This window comes from Schistocerca serialis, chromosome 3, assembly GCF_023864345.2.
Source record: "Schistocerca serialis cubense isolate TAMUIC-IGC-003099 chromosome 3, iqSchSeri2.2, whole genome shotgun sequence".
Taxonomy (NCBI): Eukaryota; Metazoa; Arthropoda; class Insecta; order Orthoptera; family Acrididae; genus Schistocerca; species Schistocerca serialis.
In genome coordinates this window covers 167,219,283-167,238,007 of record NC_064640.1, presented here as the reverse complement: position 1 = coordinate 167,238,007, position 18,725 = coordinate 167,219,283, and the positions used below count along the sequence as shown (strand labels likewise).

Below are 18,725 nucleotides of genomic sequence, written 5' to 3'. Positions count from 1 at the left end.
ATTGCTGTAAGTCACTCATACTCACCCATTTCCACTTGCCTATTGTCACTTACTCATTCAGCCCAACTCATTGTCATTGTCTCTTTATGTCTCTCTGTCACTATCTCCTGTCTCACAGTGACAGTCTCGTTCGTTGTGTCCCACTACCACAGTCCGCTCTCACTGACACTGTTTCCCTCTTGCTCTCTCTTATTGCTACTGTCTCATTCGTTCCTCCCCACTGCTGCTATCTCCTCTTAGTGTCATTACCTCCCTATTCCTCGCTGTCACTGTCATAGGCTCTGTGTCCCATTATCACTGGCTCTCATTGACTACAACCTTCTCCTTCTCTTTATTCCTCTCCTGCTGGTACTGTCACGTTCACTGTTCCGTCACTGTCAACTATGTTCCACTGCCACTGTGTCCCTCCCTGTCTCTCACACTGCCATTGTCTGCTTCACTCTTTTCACTCTTTTCCATGTATTTCCCACTGCCACTGCCTCTTTGTCTTTCAGCATAAAAAACGAGAATGTGTTCACAAGCCAAAATTTTTGAAATTTTTAAAGGTGCTGAGGAAGCCAGAATGAGGCAACTGAAACACCAGTTTTCAGGAGCACATTCGCCTTTTTTGTGCTCCGCTAGGAACATTTGCTCTATTTACCTGAACAGGAGAAAGCATGTTATATTCACTGTCCTTCTGTTGGGCATAAGCTCTATTCAAAACACGTGACCCTACCTCTCTATCAGCAACAGAACCCGATGCACATATGAGCTCCAAAAGAATCGATTCAGTTTGTATGTGACATTAAGTTAAAGACAGGGTCATATGCCACTTTTCACTGGGAGAACCCGAGAAGTAGGTTCAGCAGCTTAATTTGAAACGGTCTCCTTCCTCTCCGCACAATGACTCTTTACTCGCGGCTTGTGAGAGTTGCCTCTCAAATGTAGTTAACTGTAGTAGATGTGTGTACAGTGTATCATCAGTCTGAATTGTTTGATGATGAGAGAAGAGAGACGATGAAATCCAATTCTGGTACCTACTCCTCTAGGAAAGCACCAAGAGATCGCCAGGCTTATCCTCCTCATCCGATGGACAAATCACTGTCAACAGTGTCACATGCCTTCACTCCATGAGACTCTGCAGAGAAGATTTGAATTTATTCCAGGACATTGGCGCAATGTCTGGTAAACAGGTACTTCACTCCTGCCCTTGTCGGCAGAAACTTGTTGTGAAAATTTCTTCTAACACTACGAATCGAACCAGCTTCCTCCACAGGCGTGCGGTAGCGATCTTTGTTAAGGTAGCGGGTAGCATCAAGTTAAAAGCTCAAATAAATGTGAGGTTTAAAATTAAAGTAAATTTTAACTTTATTTTCTGGTCCTTACACAGACTTCTCTGAAAATTGTGCTATCGATAAAACGCTTCATCCAACAACAATATAATATGGACTTTTTATATTTTTCAGCTATATTATATAACGTTAATAAAGATATGTAGAAACTTACTTTTAAACGGAAAACATATGCAAGAACAAATTTGGACTCCGGTCATAATTTTTTACACAATGTACATTAGAGAATAAGAAACCTCGAGAAGGTAGAAAGTTAAGGAGGTGGGGCACGGATAAGTTCAGACAACCAGAAGTTCTGGAGAGTTTCGTAGACAGCAATGAGTAATGTGTGATTGAAATAGATGAAATAAATGCAATAAAAGGTGAATGAGCACCCGTGAGAAATGAAATAGTAAAGACAGCAGATGAACAACTAAGCAAAAAGACAAGACCCAGTAGAAATCCTTGCATATCACGGGATATATTAAATTTGGTTGATGAAAGGAAAAAATACACTGAAGAGCCAAAGAAACTGGTACACCTGCCTAATATCGTGTATAGCCCCCGCGAGTACGCAGAAGTGCCACAACACGGCTTGGCATGGACTCGACTAATGTCTAAAGTAGTGCTGGAGGGAATTGACGCCATGAACCGCGCAGTGCTGTCCATAAATCCTTAATAGTATGAGGGGGTGGAGATCTCTTCTGTTGCAGGGCATCCCAGATATGCTCAATAATGTGCATGTCGGTGGAGTCTGGTGGCCAGTGGAAATGTTTCAACTCAGAAGAGTATTCCTGAAGCCATTCTGTACCAATTCTGGACGTGTGGGATGAAGCATTGTCCAATTGGAATTGCCAACTCCGTCAGAATTCACAATGGACATGAACGGATTCACGTGATCAGACAGGATGCTTACTTACGTGTTACGTGTCAGAGTCGTATCTAGACGTACCAGGGATCCCATATCACTCCAACTGCACACGCCCCACACCATTACAGAGCCTCCACCAGCTTGAACAATCCCCTACTGACAAACAGGATTCATGGATTTATGAAATTGTCTCCATACCCGTACACGTCCATCCACTCGATACAATTTGAAACGAGTCTCGTTCTAGCAGGCAACATGTTTCCAGTCATCAACAGTCCAATGTCGGTGTTGACGGGCCCAGGCGAAGCGTAAAGCCTTGTGTCGTGCAGTAATCAAGGGCACATGAGTGGGCCTTCGGCTCCGAAAGCCCATATCGATGGTGTTTCGTTGTATAGTTCGTACGCTGACACTTCTTGATGGCCCAGCAGTGAAATCTACAGCAATTTGCGCAAAGGTTGCACTTCTGTCACGTTGAACGATTTTCTTCAGTCGTCGTTGGTCCCATTCTCGCAGGATGTCTTTCCGGCCGCAGCGCTGGTGGTGATTTGATGTTTTACCGGATTCCTGATATATGGCCGAACTGGAAAATCCCCGCTTCATGGCAACCTCGGAGATACTGGGTCCCATCGCTCGCACGCCGACTATAGCAACACGTTCCAACTCACTTAAATCTTGATAAGCTGCCATTGTTGTAGGAGTAACCGATCTAACAACTGCGCCAGACACTTGTTGTCTTGTTTAGGCGTTGCCGACCGCCGTGCAGTATTCTGTCTGTTTCATATCTCTGTATTTGAATACGCATGCCTATACTAGTTCCTTTAGCACCTCAGTGTATAAAAATGCAGCAAACAAAGTAGGAGAAATGAGCATAGACGTCGAAAATATAACATTGTATCCGTAATTTACGAGGTAGTTTAACACATCAGACATCCAAGAAGTGAATAAAACATTAACAGCGGCTGCCCCCGTCGGAGGTTCGAGTCCTCCCTCCAGCATGGGTGTATGCGTGTCGTCCTTAGCGTAAGTTAGTTTAAGTTAGATTAAATAGTGTGTAAGCTTAGGGACCAATGACCTTAGCAGTTTGGTCCCATAAGACCTTACCACAAATTTCCAAAACATTAACACATTTGTTGGCGAATAACGCAACCAGACACAAACACTTTTAATGCTTGTGTTATAGACTCATAGCCGGTTTCGTGCATTCGTGTCCATCTTTAGATGGCTAACGTTTCCAGTTGCATAAATGGTTTCATTAGCAGCGTGTCTTCAGCTCCAGCAATATGTTCCAGTTGACGGATCTTCGTCTGGTCATGGTCCCTATGCCATTTCCGAACAACGCACAAACTGTTGCATTGTAAACAGCACACATATTCTAAACAGTTTCCTTTCTCATGCAAAACACACTTCAAAATATTATACATGTCAGTTTTTACGTCACACACGTGCTTTACACACTTTATATATTGCTGGAGCTGCTGACATGCTGCTAATGAAAACTTTTATTTAGCTAGAAACATTAGCGATCTTGAGATGGGCACGGATGCACCAAAGCGGTTATAGTTCTAAAATAACAGCATATTGGTTGCGTTGTTCACCAACGATCATTAACAGCCTCGGATTTCACAACATCCTGCGGGGATAAAATAACATTAACACATTTATTTGCAAAATTTAGTAACTGAAACATGAGAAATAAATTACTTTGGTAATGCTATAAGCCCTTCAGTAGTGCTGTAGTGGGTCTATTTCTGAATTGTCCTCTATACAATCTAATTCACTTACTAACAGTTATGATACAGCGCCGGCCGCTGTGGTCGAGCGGTTCTAGGCGCTTCAGTCCAGAACCGCGCTGCTGCTACTGTCGCAGGCTCGAATCCTGCCTCGGGCATGGATGTGTGTGATGTCCTTATGTTAGTTAGGTTTAAGTAGTTTCTAAGTCCAGGGGACTCATGACTTCAGACGTTAAGTCCCATAGTGCTTAGAGCCATTTGAACCATTTTTGATAGAGACAATGGCTCACTGTTAAGTAGCGTCGTGCTACATCGATGTATTCTCACAGAAAGTTTTCCGAGAGCTGGGGGCGGAGCTAGATGTAAGGCGTCTTAAAGGGATTTGCCGACAGAACACTTGAACGAGGTGAGTGATGCAATGACAACGTTCTCTGATGGCGTACGTGCTGCCACCCATCGGTGACGGCGTGCGTTGGAGAGAGTCGGTCGGCGGAAACAACGGCGATGTCGGAAATACACTCCTGGAAATTGAAATAAGAACACCGTGAATTCATTGTCCCAGGAAGGGGAAACTTTATTGACACATTCCTGGGGTCAGATACATCACATGATCACACTGACAGAACCACAGGCACATAGACACAGGCAACAGAGCATGCACAATGTCGGCACTAGTACAGTGTATATCCACCTTTCGCAGCAATGCAGGCTGCTATTCTCCCATGGAGACGATCGTAGAGATGCTCGATGTAGTCCTGTGGAACGGCTTGCCATGCCATTTCCACCTGGCGCCTCAGTTGGACCAGCGTTCGTGCTGGACGTGCAGACCGCGTGAGACGACGCTTCATCCAGTCCCAAACATGCTCAATGGGGGACAGATCCGGAGATCTTGCTGGCCAGGGTAGTTGACTTACACATTCTAGAGCACGTTGGGTGGCACGGGATACATGCGGACGTGCATTGTCCTGTTGGAACAGCAAGTTCCCTTGCCGGTCTAGGAATGGTAGAACGATGGGTTCGATGACGGTTTGGATGTACCGTGCACTATTCAGTGTCCCCTCGACGATCACCAGTGGTGTACGGCCAGTGTAGGAGATCGCTCCCCACACCATGATGCCGGGTGTTGGCCCTGTGTGCCTCGGTCGTATGCAGTCCTGATTGTGGCGCTCACCTGCACGGCGCCAAACACGCATACGACCATCATTGGCACCAAGGCAGAAGCGACTCTCATCGCTGAAGACGACACGTCTCCATTCGTCCCTCCATTCACGCCTGTCGCGACACCACTGGAGGCGGGCTGCACGATGTTGGGGCGTGAGCGGAAGACGGCCTAACGGTGTGCGGGACCGTAGCCCAGCTTCATGGAGACGGTTGCGAATGGTCCTCGCCGATACCCCAGGAGCAACAGTGTCCCTAATTTGCTGGGAAGTGGCGGTGCGGTCCCCTACGGCACTGCGTAGGATCCTACGGTCTGGGCGTGCATCCGTGCGTCGCTGCGGTCCGGTCCCAGGTCGACGGGCACGTGCACCTTCCGCCGACCACTGGCGACAACATCGATGTACTGTGGAGACCTCACGCCCCACGTGTTGAGCAATTCGGCGGTACGTCCACCCAGCCTCCCGCATGCCCACTATACGCCCTCGCTCAAAGTCCGTCAACTGCACATACGGTTCACGTCCACGCTGTCGCGGCATGCTACCAGTGTTAGAGACAGCGATGGAGCTCCGTATGCCACGGCAAACTGGCTGACACTGACGGCGGCGGTGCACAAATGCTGCGCAGCTAGCGCCATTCGACGGCCAACACCGCGGTTCCTGGTGTGTCCGCTGTGCCGTGCGTGTGATCATTGCTTGTACAGCCCTCTCGCAGTGTCCGGAGCAAGTATGGTGGGTCTGACACACCGGTCTCAATGTGTTCTTTTTTCCATTTCCAGGAGTGTAAGACTGACAGAAACTCCAAAGAGGCAAAGTATGAATAGCTTGAGGAGAAGCATAAAGCTTCAGTAAAGATGAATGATTGTAGGAAAGGTAGACACCACATACGGGAAAATTAGAAAAACTTTCCGATATAAGGGAAGCAGCCGCGAGAACATCTAAGTCTTTGACGGCAAGTCAGTACTGAACTAAATAAGGAAGGGTAAATGGAGGAAGGGATATGTAGCAGATCCATATAATAGAAAGAAACTTGACGGCACTTTTCTAAGAAGAGAAGAGGAAGTTGATGAAGCTGCATCGGGTAATGCGACAAGAATTTTACGAAGCACTGAAAAACCTAACTTAAAACAAGGTACTAGGAGTAGACAACTTTTCTTCAGAATTATTAAGATCCTTGGAATCAAAAATCGTGACAAAAGTGCCTCCTTTTGCTTTGCAGTTTATATATAGGACAAACGAAAGTTCCTCAAACTCAAAGAAGGATATAATAATTCAATAGGTGTATTACCGAACTATCAGTTTATTAAGGCGTGGTTGTAAAATAGTAACACTATATACAGAAGGGTGGAACGACTGATAGAAGCAAAAGCTGAGTGAAGATTAGTTTGGATTCTGTAGAAACATAGAAACATGCAAAACAATACTGCCCGTACGACCTATCATAGAAGTTAGCACAGTATATGTTGATTGATAAAGTAATCCTGACGGAAGTGTTACTGTTGGTGAGTTGTGGTGTTCTGTGGTGTTCTGGCCGAAAACTGGTTTGATGCATCTCTCCTATCTATCCTGTTTAAGCCTCTTCATCTCTGATAACCGCTGAAACCCACTTGAACTTGCTTTCTGTATTTGTCTCTTGGCCTCCCTCAACGATTTTTCAAGCTGTAGTCACTTTCACTCCTTTATCGCTGGGAAATTAAGAAATCGAGATGTGAGGATTATCGTTAAAATTATTCTCAAGTAAGACACGAGCACAAACACAAACACGCAAAACACAACATAGACCTACTCACACTAATGCATGTCATTGTAGTATTTCGGATATCAGAAAGCTTCTTTATTTTTTTCAGTTTATTTTCTTTCTTTTTATTTTCGCTGTTTATTTCAACACTGTAGACTTTTCTGAAATAGTGTCATGTGTGACACCCTACAAGACGTCGAGCATTATGAAGAAGCTGGGTCGGAATTCACTGAAGGTTTTGTGAAAACCACGAGGACCTACAATGAGAGGACCGGTATATGAAACCAGTTCATTCCGAGTACGAATCCTATGTCTCAAAAGTGTATAAAATTGCTTGACGGCAAAAGACTCTTTGCTGTTACCTACAAGCATCAGAAACACACTAAGGTGACAAAAGTCATGGGATATCGCCCAATATCGTTTCGGACCTCGTTTTTCTCGGCGTAGTGCAGCAACTGGACGTGGCATGGACTCAAAAAGTCGTTGGAAGTCCCTTGCAGAAATAGTGAGCCATGTTACCACTACAACCATCCGTAACCGAGAAAGTGTTGCCGATGTGGGATTTTGTACACGAACTGGTCTCTAGATTATGTCTAATAAATGTTCGATGAGATTAATGTCGGGCGATATGGGTGACCAAATCATTTGCTCGAACTGTCCAGAATGTTCATCAAACCAATCGTGAACAATTGTGCCCCGATGACATGGCGCTTTGCAATCCACAAAAATTAGGTCGTTGTTTGGGAACATGAAGTCCATGAATGGCTACAAATTGTCTCCAAGTAGTCGAACACAACCATTTACAGTCAATGATCGGATTCAGACGAACTAGAGGATCCAGCTCATTCCTTGCCCTTACCACCATGGAGCCACCACCAGCTTGCATAGTCCCTTGTTGACAACTTGGGGCCATGGCTTCATGGGGTCTGCACCACTCTCGAGCCCTACCACTAGACATACCAACTGGAATCGGGTCTCGTCTGACAAGGCCACGGTTTTCCAGTTGTCTAAGGTCCAATCGATACAGTCATGAGCCCAGGTGAGAAGCTGCAGGCGATGTCGTGTTGTTAGCAAAGGCACTCGCCTCTTTCGTCTGCTGCCACAGCCCATTAACACCAAATTTCGCTGCACTGTCCTAACGGATACGTTTGTCGTACGTCCTACATTGGTTTCTGTTGTTATTTCACGCAGTGTTGCTTGTCTGTTGGTCGCTGTTCTCGGTCGTTAAGTGAAGGCCGTCTGCCACTGCGTCATGTGTGGTGAGAGATTGTGCCTGAAATCTGATATCCTCGGCCCACTTGTCACGCTGTGGATCTCAAAATATTGAATTTCCTAATGGTTTCCGGAATGGAATGCCCCATGCGTCTAGCTCCAACTACCATTCTGCATTCAAAGCTTGTTAATTACCGACGTGCGGCCATAAACACGTCGAAAACCTTCTCACACGAATCACCTCAGAACAAATGACAGCTCCACCAATGAGCCGTCATTTTACACCTTGTGCACGCGATACTACAACCATCTTTTTATGTGCATGTTGCTATTCATTGATTTCTGTCACCCAGTATACTTGCTCAAAGGACAGAAAGTATTATACCGAAGGATATGAGACAAACGCTAAGAAAGAGCAGGAATATCATTGGGCGATCTTACTGAGTGACATGAACGAAACTGACGTGTAGCCCGCATCTCGTGGTCGTGCGGTAGCGTTCTCGCTTCCCACGCCCGGGTTCCCGGGTTCGATTCCCGGCGGGGTCAGGGATTTTCTCTGCCTCGTGATGGCTGGGTGTTGTGTGATGTCCTTAGGTTACTTAGGTTTAAGTAGTTCTAAGTTCTAGGGGACTGATGACCATAGATGTTGAGTCCCATAGTGCTCAGAGCCATTTGAACCATTTTTTGAAACTGACGTAACCAGTTATTTAGATGACGTATTAAAGAGGGAATGTAGGCATCTGCCTTGGAAATGTTTCTTTTCAAGCATTTCATATTTAGAAGTTAAGTATTACGTTACCGGGAACCGTATTCTTTGCCAGTAACTCATTGTAATTTTCAGAGTACGTTGCTCGATTCGAAGGATTAATGGTTCGAGTCCCGGTATGATCATCCCGATTTCAGGGTAAACATTATACATCCAAATTTCTTTTTATACTCTTAAAAGTATCTCATGTGTGACCCGAATTTGTCTGAATACTGGCCAGTTCGTGGACGTTTCAGTGTCCTTGGTTAACAAAGACGAGTGTATCATGACATTATGTTACGCGACGTCCAAATTTTCCCTGCATACAGATTTTAGTACCTTCTTTATGAACGTCAAATCTCTACAACAAACTGGTCCGTGCGTGAGCTAAGCTTGCAAAGTTTAATTAGATTTGAGGATGACATTTCTCCATTGTCTTCTGAAATTGCCGTCACGCAGCTGGAAGTAGACACGCGAAATGTGTCAAACCTTAGTCGATTGTATTTTGTCGGAACAGGTCTTTTATAAATCAAAAGAATAACGGGGAAAGCAAGAGCGTTTTATCACATCCTATAGATCGGAAACCGTCAGTATTGGTCTTAGTAGCTAATTACATCTGAAAATTTTGATAAATCTTTAACCGCCTGAATTTTGAGAAATCTTTACCAGCCCGATGTGGCTACTGCTAGCATTTGTCTTGGTGCTTGTTACCTTCTTCCCAGTTTCCCCATAATAAACAGTTATTACTTTATGGAACCATAAGACATACATTAAACGTTATAATGCAGGAAAGAAACGTTTATTAAACTTTACAAAGTAGTGACCTCGCCTTAGCTGCTGTATGGTAGCGAATTTCGGGCCCTAAAATCAGACCAATTGCGAGAAATCGAACCATCAGAGGTGTATTTCCTCTTTTTTGTAGAGGGATATTCATTACTGGACCATAAAAGAAACATTGACATTAGACAGGAATTAAATATAGAAGCCATTACAACTTGAACTGAGTAATACAAACTGAATTGGAATAATAATGTCCAAAGAAAGCCTAACAACAGCATTGTTAAAATTATAATATTACGTAGCCCAGTAGGAAAGAGACACGATGGACGTCCATTAAAGAGATCTACGTCTTCGTACTTACTCCGCGAGTCACCATAAGGTGCATGGTGGTGGATACCTTTCTTCTTTCACTTGCAAATGGAGCGAAGGAAAACCAGTTGCCTATATGCCTACGTACGAACCTGATTTCTCTTACCTTGCATTCATGGTCCTTACGCGAAATATGTGTTGGCGGCATTAGAATCGTTCTGCAATCACCTACATACGTCAGTTATCTTATTTCTCTCAATAGCGTTTCGTGAAACGAGCGCAGTTTTCCGTACAGGGATTCCCGTTTGAGTTTACGAAGCTTCTCCGTAATATAACGATTTAAAAAACAACGACGTGCATAAAATTCATGACCATAGCATTTTGCTGTATGCATCGTATTGTCGACACTCCCAAATAATGCGATATGTACATCCTTCTGAAGAAGGGCACTAAGTGCCCGTAACGGGTGAAGATATTAAACTTCTTCTATGCAAATAGTTGCTTATTATTTCGTTATATACGATTACAGTTGTAGGGTTGTTGATCGAACCTAGCGTTAACAAATCTCGCAGCACACCTCTGAATTGCTTCGATGTCTTCCTTGAATTCGTGAATCCGAACTCGTGGGTGGAGCGTGGAGGGGGGGGGGGGGGGAGGAAGGGGGGAGGCAGATGGGAAGGGAAGAGGGAGAGGATGAAGATCCTAAACACTCTAGCAGCACTCAAGAATGGGTCCACTATTAGTTTATACGTGATCTCCTTTACAGATGAGCTACAGTTTCCTAAACCAGTAAACTGAAGTCAACCATTTGCCTTCAAAACTACCGAGGTTACGTGCTCGTTCCATTTCATAACGCTATGCAGCGTTACGCCTAGATATTTAGTAGACTTGACTGTGTCAAGCAGCACGTCACTGGCATTTTATTCGAGCATTACGTAATTTTTATCTCCAACTCATCTGCATTAACTTACATTTTCCTATATTTAGAGCATGCCGCCATTCATCGCACCAAATAGAATACCTGTCTAAGTCATCACGTATTCTACAACAGTCATTCAGCAACGACGCATTCCCGTACACTACAGCGTCGCAAATATTCGCAGACTGCCTTTCAGCCTATCCGTCGGATCACTGATGTACTTACGGAACAAGATTGGTTCTATCACACTTCCCTGGGACACGCCTGACGATGCGTTTGTCTCTGAAGAACACTCGTCGTCGAGAACAACGTACTGGATTCTGTTAATTAAGAGAAGATGACGTGAACAATGATGAGGCGGAACAGGCGAAAACGGATATTTCTTGAAGACTACAGTGATGATGATGACCTTTTGCAGCAGAGCTGTTTCTGGGAACGGTTTTGAGAAGGCCTTAAACAGGACAGAATTCTATTATTACCTGCAGTGGTGGTAAATAATGTCTTCTCCTATCAAGTATAAAAAATCTGCTTGGACCCATAATATGCGTAGTGTATCTGGAAGAGTGTTTGATGTTCACTTCCGTTTTCCTAAAAGTTATTATTTCCCGAAGTGTTTTCTTAAAACTTGACACAGTTCAGAAAAGAAAGAAGATTCAACGAATGTTTGAATTACTTTTATTACTGCACTTACATTAACACCCTCTTAGAAATACACTGCAGCAACAGGATCCCACAATAATACTGGATTTATTCTGCAGCATTAAATTACAACAATATTTGTAGATAATAGTACACTCCTGGAAATTGAAATAAGAACACCGTGAATTCATTGTCCCAGGAAGGGGAAACTTTATTGACACATTCCTGGGGTCAGATACATCACATGATCACACTGACAGAACCACAGGCACATAGACACAGGCAACAGAGCATGCACAATGTCGGCACTAGTACAGTGTATATCCACCTTTCGCAGCAATGCAGGCTGCTATTCTCCCATGGAGACGATCGTAGAGATGCTGGATGTAGTCCTGTGGAACGGCTTGCCATGCCATTTCCACTTGGCGCCTCAGTTGGACCAGCGTTCGTGCTGGACGTGCAGACCGCGTGAGACGACGCTTCATCCAGTCCCAAACATGCTCAATGGGGGACAGATCCGGAGATATTGCTGGCCAGAGTAGTTGACTTACACCTTCTAGAGCACGTTGGGTGGCATGGGATACATGCGGACGTGCATTGCCCTGTTGGAACAGCAAGTTCCCTTGCCGGTCTAGGAATGGTAGAACGATGGGTTCGATGACGGTTTGGATGTACCGTGCACTATTCAGTGTCCCCTCGACGATCACCAGTGGTGTACGGCCAATGTAGGAGATCGCTCCCCACATCACGATGCCGGGTGTTGCCCTGTGTGCCTCGGTCGTATGCAGTCCTGATTGTGGCGCTCACCTGCACGGCGCCAAACACGCATACGACCATCATTGGCACCAAGGCAGAAGCGACTCTCATCGCTGAAGACGACACGTCTCCATTCGTCCCTCCATTCACGCCTGTCGCGACACCACTGGAGGCGGGCTGCACGATGTTGGGGCGTGAGCGGAAGACGGCCTAACGGTGTGCGGGACCGTAGCCCAGCTTCATGGAGACGGTTGCGAATGGTCCTCGCCGATACCCCAGGAGCAACAGTGTCCTTAATTTGCTGGGAAGTGGCGGTGCGGTCCCCTACGGCACTGCGTAGGATCCTACGGTCTTGGCGTGCATCCGTGCGTCGCTGCGGTCCGGTCCCAGGTCGACGGGCACGTGCACCTTCCGCCGACCACTGGCGACAACATCGATGTACTGTGGAGACCTCACGCCCCACGTGTTGAGCAATTCGGCGGTACGTCCACCCGGCCTCCCGCATGCACACTATACGCCCTCGCTCAAAGTCCGTCAACTGCACATACGGTTCACGTCCACGCTGTCGCGGCATGCTACCAGTGTTAAAGACTGCGATGGAGCTCCGTATGCCACGGCAAACTGGCTGACACTGACAGCGGCGGTGCACAAATGCTGCGCAGATAGCGCCATTCGACGGCCAACACCGCGGTTCCTGGTGTGTCCGCTGTGCCGTGCGTGTGATCATTGCTTGCACAGCCCTCTCGCAGTGTCCGGAGCAAGTATGGTGGGTCTGACACACCGGTGTCAATGTGTTCTTTTTTCCATTTCCAGGAGTGTAGTTTTGTTTTGGGCAGAGGCACGAAATGAGTAAACTTAAATAATACTTATATTTTTTTTAGCGAGCATTACGACTTTATGCTAGCACACTGAAAGCATTTGTAGCCATCGTACTTTATGACACATTATTTGAATAGCAATTCAAAGTATTAATCGAGCTCACTTCAAAAATATGTTTGAAAAAATTGGATTCTAACTGCATCGAATGAGTACATGTATCTACCAATTACGCACTTACGTTGTTTTTGTTGTAGTCTGTAGTGCGAAGACCTGTTTGATACAGCTCTCCAAGCCCCTTGATCTTCAAATAACTACTGCAATCTACATCCATTGGAACCTGCTTACTGTATTCATTTCTTGCTCTTCTTCTACAATTTTCACTCCTCACACTTTCCTGCGATACTGAACTGACAATAGGAATGTGTCTTATCAGTCGGTCACTTCTTTTGGTCAAGTTGTGCCACAGCCTTTCTCCTCAGTTCTATTCAGTACCTCCTCATTCGTTACGCTATCTACCCATCTAATCTTCAGCATTCTGCTGTAGTGCCACATTTCAAAAGCTTCTATTCTCTTCTATTCTCTAAACTGTTTATCGTCCACGTTTCACTTCTGTACAAGGCTACACTCCAGATAAATACTTTCAGAAAACACTTCAAAACATTTGAATTTATATTAAATGTTAGCAGGTTTCTTCTTCTTCAGAAACGATTTCCTTGTAATTGACAGTCGACATTTTACATTATTTCTACTTCGATCCTCATCAGTTACTTTACTGCTAACACATCAAAACTCATCTATTATGTTAAGTGTCTCATTTTCTAATCTAATTCTTTCATCATCATCTGATTTAATTCGATTACATTCCATTATCATTTAGAAAATGTTGAGAGACTCCAATAAAATTAATGAGACCATACAGTCACGAATTATTTAAATATCACATAATAGTGGTTGATAAATTAAAAATAAATTGACATCAAAACATATACATACCGAGCGAGGTGGCGCAGTGGTTAGGACAGTGGACTCGCATTCGGGAGAGCGACGGTTCAATCCCGCATCCGACCATTCTGATTTAGGTTTTCCGCGATTTCCCTAAATCGCTCCAGGCAAATGCTGGGATGATTCCTTTGAAAAGGCACGGCCGACTTCCTTCCCCGTCCTTCCCTAATCCGATGAGACCGATGACCACGCTGTCTGGTCTCTTCCCCCCACAACCCAACCCCCAAAACATATACATCATCCTAAAATATACTTTCACAGAATATGGATGTTACTTGAGAATCATTAGCTCAAAATCTATAATGGAGTGTTACCTTTCTGAGCTCAAAGTCTTCTTTACTATTTATTGATGCCAAAGCACCAACCTCCTGACATATTTTGCATATCTGCGCTCAGTAATATCTTACGGCATAATTTTCTGGGGTAACTTAGACGGAAAGTATTGATTGCATATATGTGAGCAGTAAGAATAAAATGTGGTGCTCAACCACGGACGTCGTGTGGATACACCTTCAAGGAGTTAGGTATTTCCACTGCGCCGTCTCAGTACAAATAATCGCTAATCAAATTCGTCATAAGAAATCCTTCACAGTTTGAGAAGAACAGTGATGTCTATACCTACAAGACTAGAGGGAAAAATGAACTTCATTACCCATTATTAAAGCTGCCAGTGGCTCAGAAAGATGATCAACATGCTGCAACAAAAAGTTTTGATCGATTTCCGAATAACACAAAATTTCTGACAGGTAGTTTAACAAGTTTTAATTTTAATTTAAAATCATTTCTCGTGAACAATTTCTTCTATTCCATTGACGAATCTCTACTTAAAAGCTGTTAGCCAGGAAAATCATTACATGTAGCTGCATGAGTAGGACTAAAAATAATAATGTGTACATTAATGTAAACACTAATCCTATAAACTAACTCGTTTCACATCGTTTCAATCATGTCAATCCAAAAAGGTAACGTGCAGTGTGTGAAATGTGTGGCTGGTGAGAGATAGGAATGAACAATATAATATCAGTTTGGCATAATCAGATAACTGTTTTGCAAGTGTTTATACAAAGAACAACATTGGATATATGTATTAACCACTGTGAAACTATTTCAATAAGTAATTATATTTCTGAATGTATCAATTAGTTAACTATTAACTATGGTTTCTCTTTGTGTTAAGCTGAAATATACACTAAAAATGACCTGTGGATGAATAAATAACTAAGCACCTAATATTGTTGATGGTGATATATCTGTCAGATGGAGACGCTAAGCTTGACACTCTCGTAATTAATACTCTAGAGAAGTAGACTATGTGCTTGCATTGAGTTTCACCCTCTCTTCTATCATTACCCACAATAACGCTGAAGGGACACTGAACGCCACACACTCATCGTATTCATTTCCACAATATGCTTATACGTGCTGCTCATCGAAGACAAGACGAAGGAAGGCTAGGATAAGGGATACCTCGCTTTATCACTGCGCTCAGTAATGAACGTAAGAATTCACTCATTTGGAAAACAGGCAAAGAAAGACGTACCTATGAATCTTCAGCTTTTCCGGTGCACTGTCAGCTGATAAGAGTCGGGCTCACATTCTGGGAACATGTATAAATTTCAAAGATTAAAAAGTTAACTGGTTCCATAATAAGGCACTAAGAGAGAAGCGTAGTATACAGCGATACACCCGCCCATATTGTACCGGATTTCTGAGTGTAACGTAACGAGAATTAAAAGTCCTCTCAGTGAAGAGGCAGTACACTGGTATTGCAGCTTCACATGTGGTGACTGGTTTGAATATTAAAGAGACTGCCTTAGAGTTTCCTTCTTATTTTATCTGGTACAACGTTGTGTATATCCTGTCAACTACTTATTTCCAGTTTCTTCACCTAGTGCCGAGGAGGGCATTAATAACTATAAACTGCTGGAAACGGACTCTACTTTGTGAATATTTTCCCAATATCAGACTGTACTAAATAATAAAAACTTGTGCAATAACTCAATCCTCCGATATTCACTATGGCACAAGTAGTGAAAACTCTAGACGGTTACACTTAACCAAGAGTACTTGTGTGCGTTACAAGTGCAATGTTGACCATGTCAGCTTCTCACAAGCCAAGTTAGGGCGGTTGCGGGCAGACATGTTTCCTAACTATGCTACACTGTGTCAACATCGTCGGCTCCCATGTATGCACGTCAGTCCCCCACATCAGAGGATCAAGTACATGTCATCTCATCAACATCGCAACGCAAGGTCTCACCTATTATCTTAGCTGTGCCCATCGATAAAACGAAAACATTCACGAGTTCCTTCACTGCTGCTGTTGTCCGCCTCTGTAACAAGTTGTCTCGCATTCTGCGCACTATTCAGTATGCTCTTCCATTTAAGAAAAAGCTGAAACACTGTCTTTTCTCAGCTTCCTTAAGTTTTTCTAAAAATCAAGGCACGTGAACAGTTATTTTCTATATGAAGCAGTAAAGCAAATGCCTCTATCTTTGGCCAGTTATCCTTCTTTCTGTTTCCTTTCAGACTCAGTCACGCCACTGTCTTTGATTCTGTCTTGATGACTAGCTTTTGTACCATTTTCTCCCCATCTGTTATGACCATTGCTGGCGGTACACTCAAGCCAAAGCTAAAGCTAAAGCTCGACCTCTGCCAGTGCCGTCATTCGGTTACGGTGAGGTGGAGCGTGTGCCAGCACACGGCTCTCCCAGCCGTTTTCGGCTTTGCAGAGCTTGGAGTCGCTACTTATTACTCAAACAGTTCCTCTGTTGGCATCACGAGGTTGAGTGCACCATGGTCCAGTCCTGTTACCAAAGAAAAATCCCTGGCAGAACCGGAAATCGAACCAAGGGCCATGCTAGTCTTCTCTGTATCGTTCCAATTTTGGTATACGTACCTCTGAAGCGAGTACAAACTAACCTACAGAGGCGGCCTTCAGATTAGACCTCCCCTATTGTAAGCTGTATTTGTTGTTCTGCTTCTTTTAAGTTAATATAAACTCTGTGGTTTTTCTACTATCGCTGGTAATGTGTTCACAGTCTATGTTGTATCCCAAACGAAATGTAAGTCCTTTTCTAACAATGTTACAACGCACATAATGTAAAATATGTGGAAGGCCTAATTAGGTGTAAGCCAGAATCTGATGGCCATAATGTTGCCAGGATAAAGAAATCAATATACAAATAAATAAAAATGAATGAAGAAATGGGTTGCACGGGCATCAAGTACATATCTCTATTTAGTTCTGATTCTATAAAGGAAAAAAAGTGAACAGACTCTCCAGTTCTGACTATAAACGACCTAATCCACTTAAGGGAAGTTACACAAGAGTTTAAGTCGTGGTAAATCCCATTAAGCCAGCACTATTCGACTCTGCCGTAGTCCCACGATGGAAATAGCTTCATATTTCTGAACAAAAATTGCAGTCAGATTTCATAATTATGTTAGCAAAGTTTTCTTATACTTTTGAAATATTACGAGTAGTAAGTTCAATAAAGGCATTTGCGAACAGTCCGTGATTTGGTTGTTGATTCATTGTTTTCATTTGCAAGGGAGTACAGCATGAACCTCAACACCAACATCTACAGTTACATCTACCACTATACGCTGAGAATAACTGGGAAGTGTCTGTCAAGAGCGTACATTATATTGCGCCGTATATTAAGGTTTCTTCCCGTTCCATCAACTTATGTATCGTGGGACGAATAGGTGCGTATAAGCCTCTGCAAGATGTTTTTCGCTTTATTTCTTTCTGCACGATCTCTGCGTGATAGACACGTAGGGGGCAGAAGAATATTGGTACTTGCTGCTATGGAGATCGGTCTTTGAAATTTTTCCAACACGTTCATGCAAGATATGTTACGTACTTCTTCGAGTGTCTGCATTTAAGATTCTCAGTATTTCTGTTGGACTTTCTCACCAGTCAGACAAGCCTGTGACCATTCGCACCACAGATCTTTGTGCACGCTCTTAGTCGAACTTCGTACGGCCTCGGACATTTGAGCAGGATTCAAGTATCGGCCATATACGTGTTTTGTGTGCCAACTCTGTGGTAGACAACGATTCCAAATATTTCTGTGCCATGAATGACCCTCTTGTGACTGACTAATCCTATAATCTTACAATAACGCGATTTTACGTTTCGTAAGAAGCAAACGTTGTATTTTGTACATTTAGAGGTAGTTCACAGTATTTTCATCAGACTGATACTTTCTCGGACAGAATTTTCTACTCCACAGCTAAGGTCGCTAACGCAGACCTGTATTTCGCCACTAGTATTCCAACAGCAAGGTGAGTAGTGTTAAGTTCCTCATCACCAAACTTTATGCCAATGCCCTAGCTCCAATGTCGAAACTTCTCCACGTATCTCATGGATGCTGCAGCATGTGAAGGTTGCGGTGTGTGGACGGGTTACTCCTGTATCCGAAATTGCAGATCTGAAGATGGTTGTAGAGCAACCGAAACCGGTCATGTGAATAAACATTTTATCCAATCAAGACGGATTATAAGTAACATTGTGAAACAACTGATTACGGTTATCCCATCAGACATTATGTCTGTTTTTGCAGTGACTCTGATTTGACGTAGAGCGCTTGTGAATCATCTTCCACGACAGAAAGCTGTTCACCATAGTGAGATCAATCATGAAATACAGAATTCTATGCCACCATTTGAAGAACGTCTACCTAGAGTGCATCTTTCTTTCAGTTGATCAAATCTATCAACTCCACCCATGATC

General features: G+C 43.8%; 1 pseudogene; it reads right to left on the bottom strand.

The window, feature by feature from the left end:
• Window positions 1-16,833: 16,833 nt before the first annotated feature.
• Window positions 16,834-16,898, bottom strand: LOC126472282 (U6 spliceosomal RNA; annotated as a pseudogene).
• Between the last annotated feature and the right edge of the window lie 1,827 nt (window positions 16,899-18,725).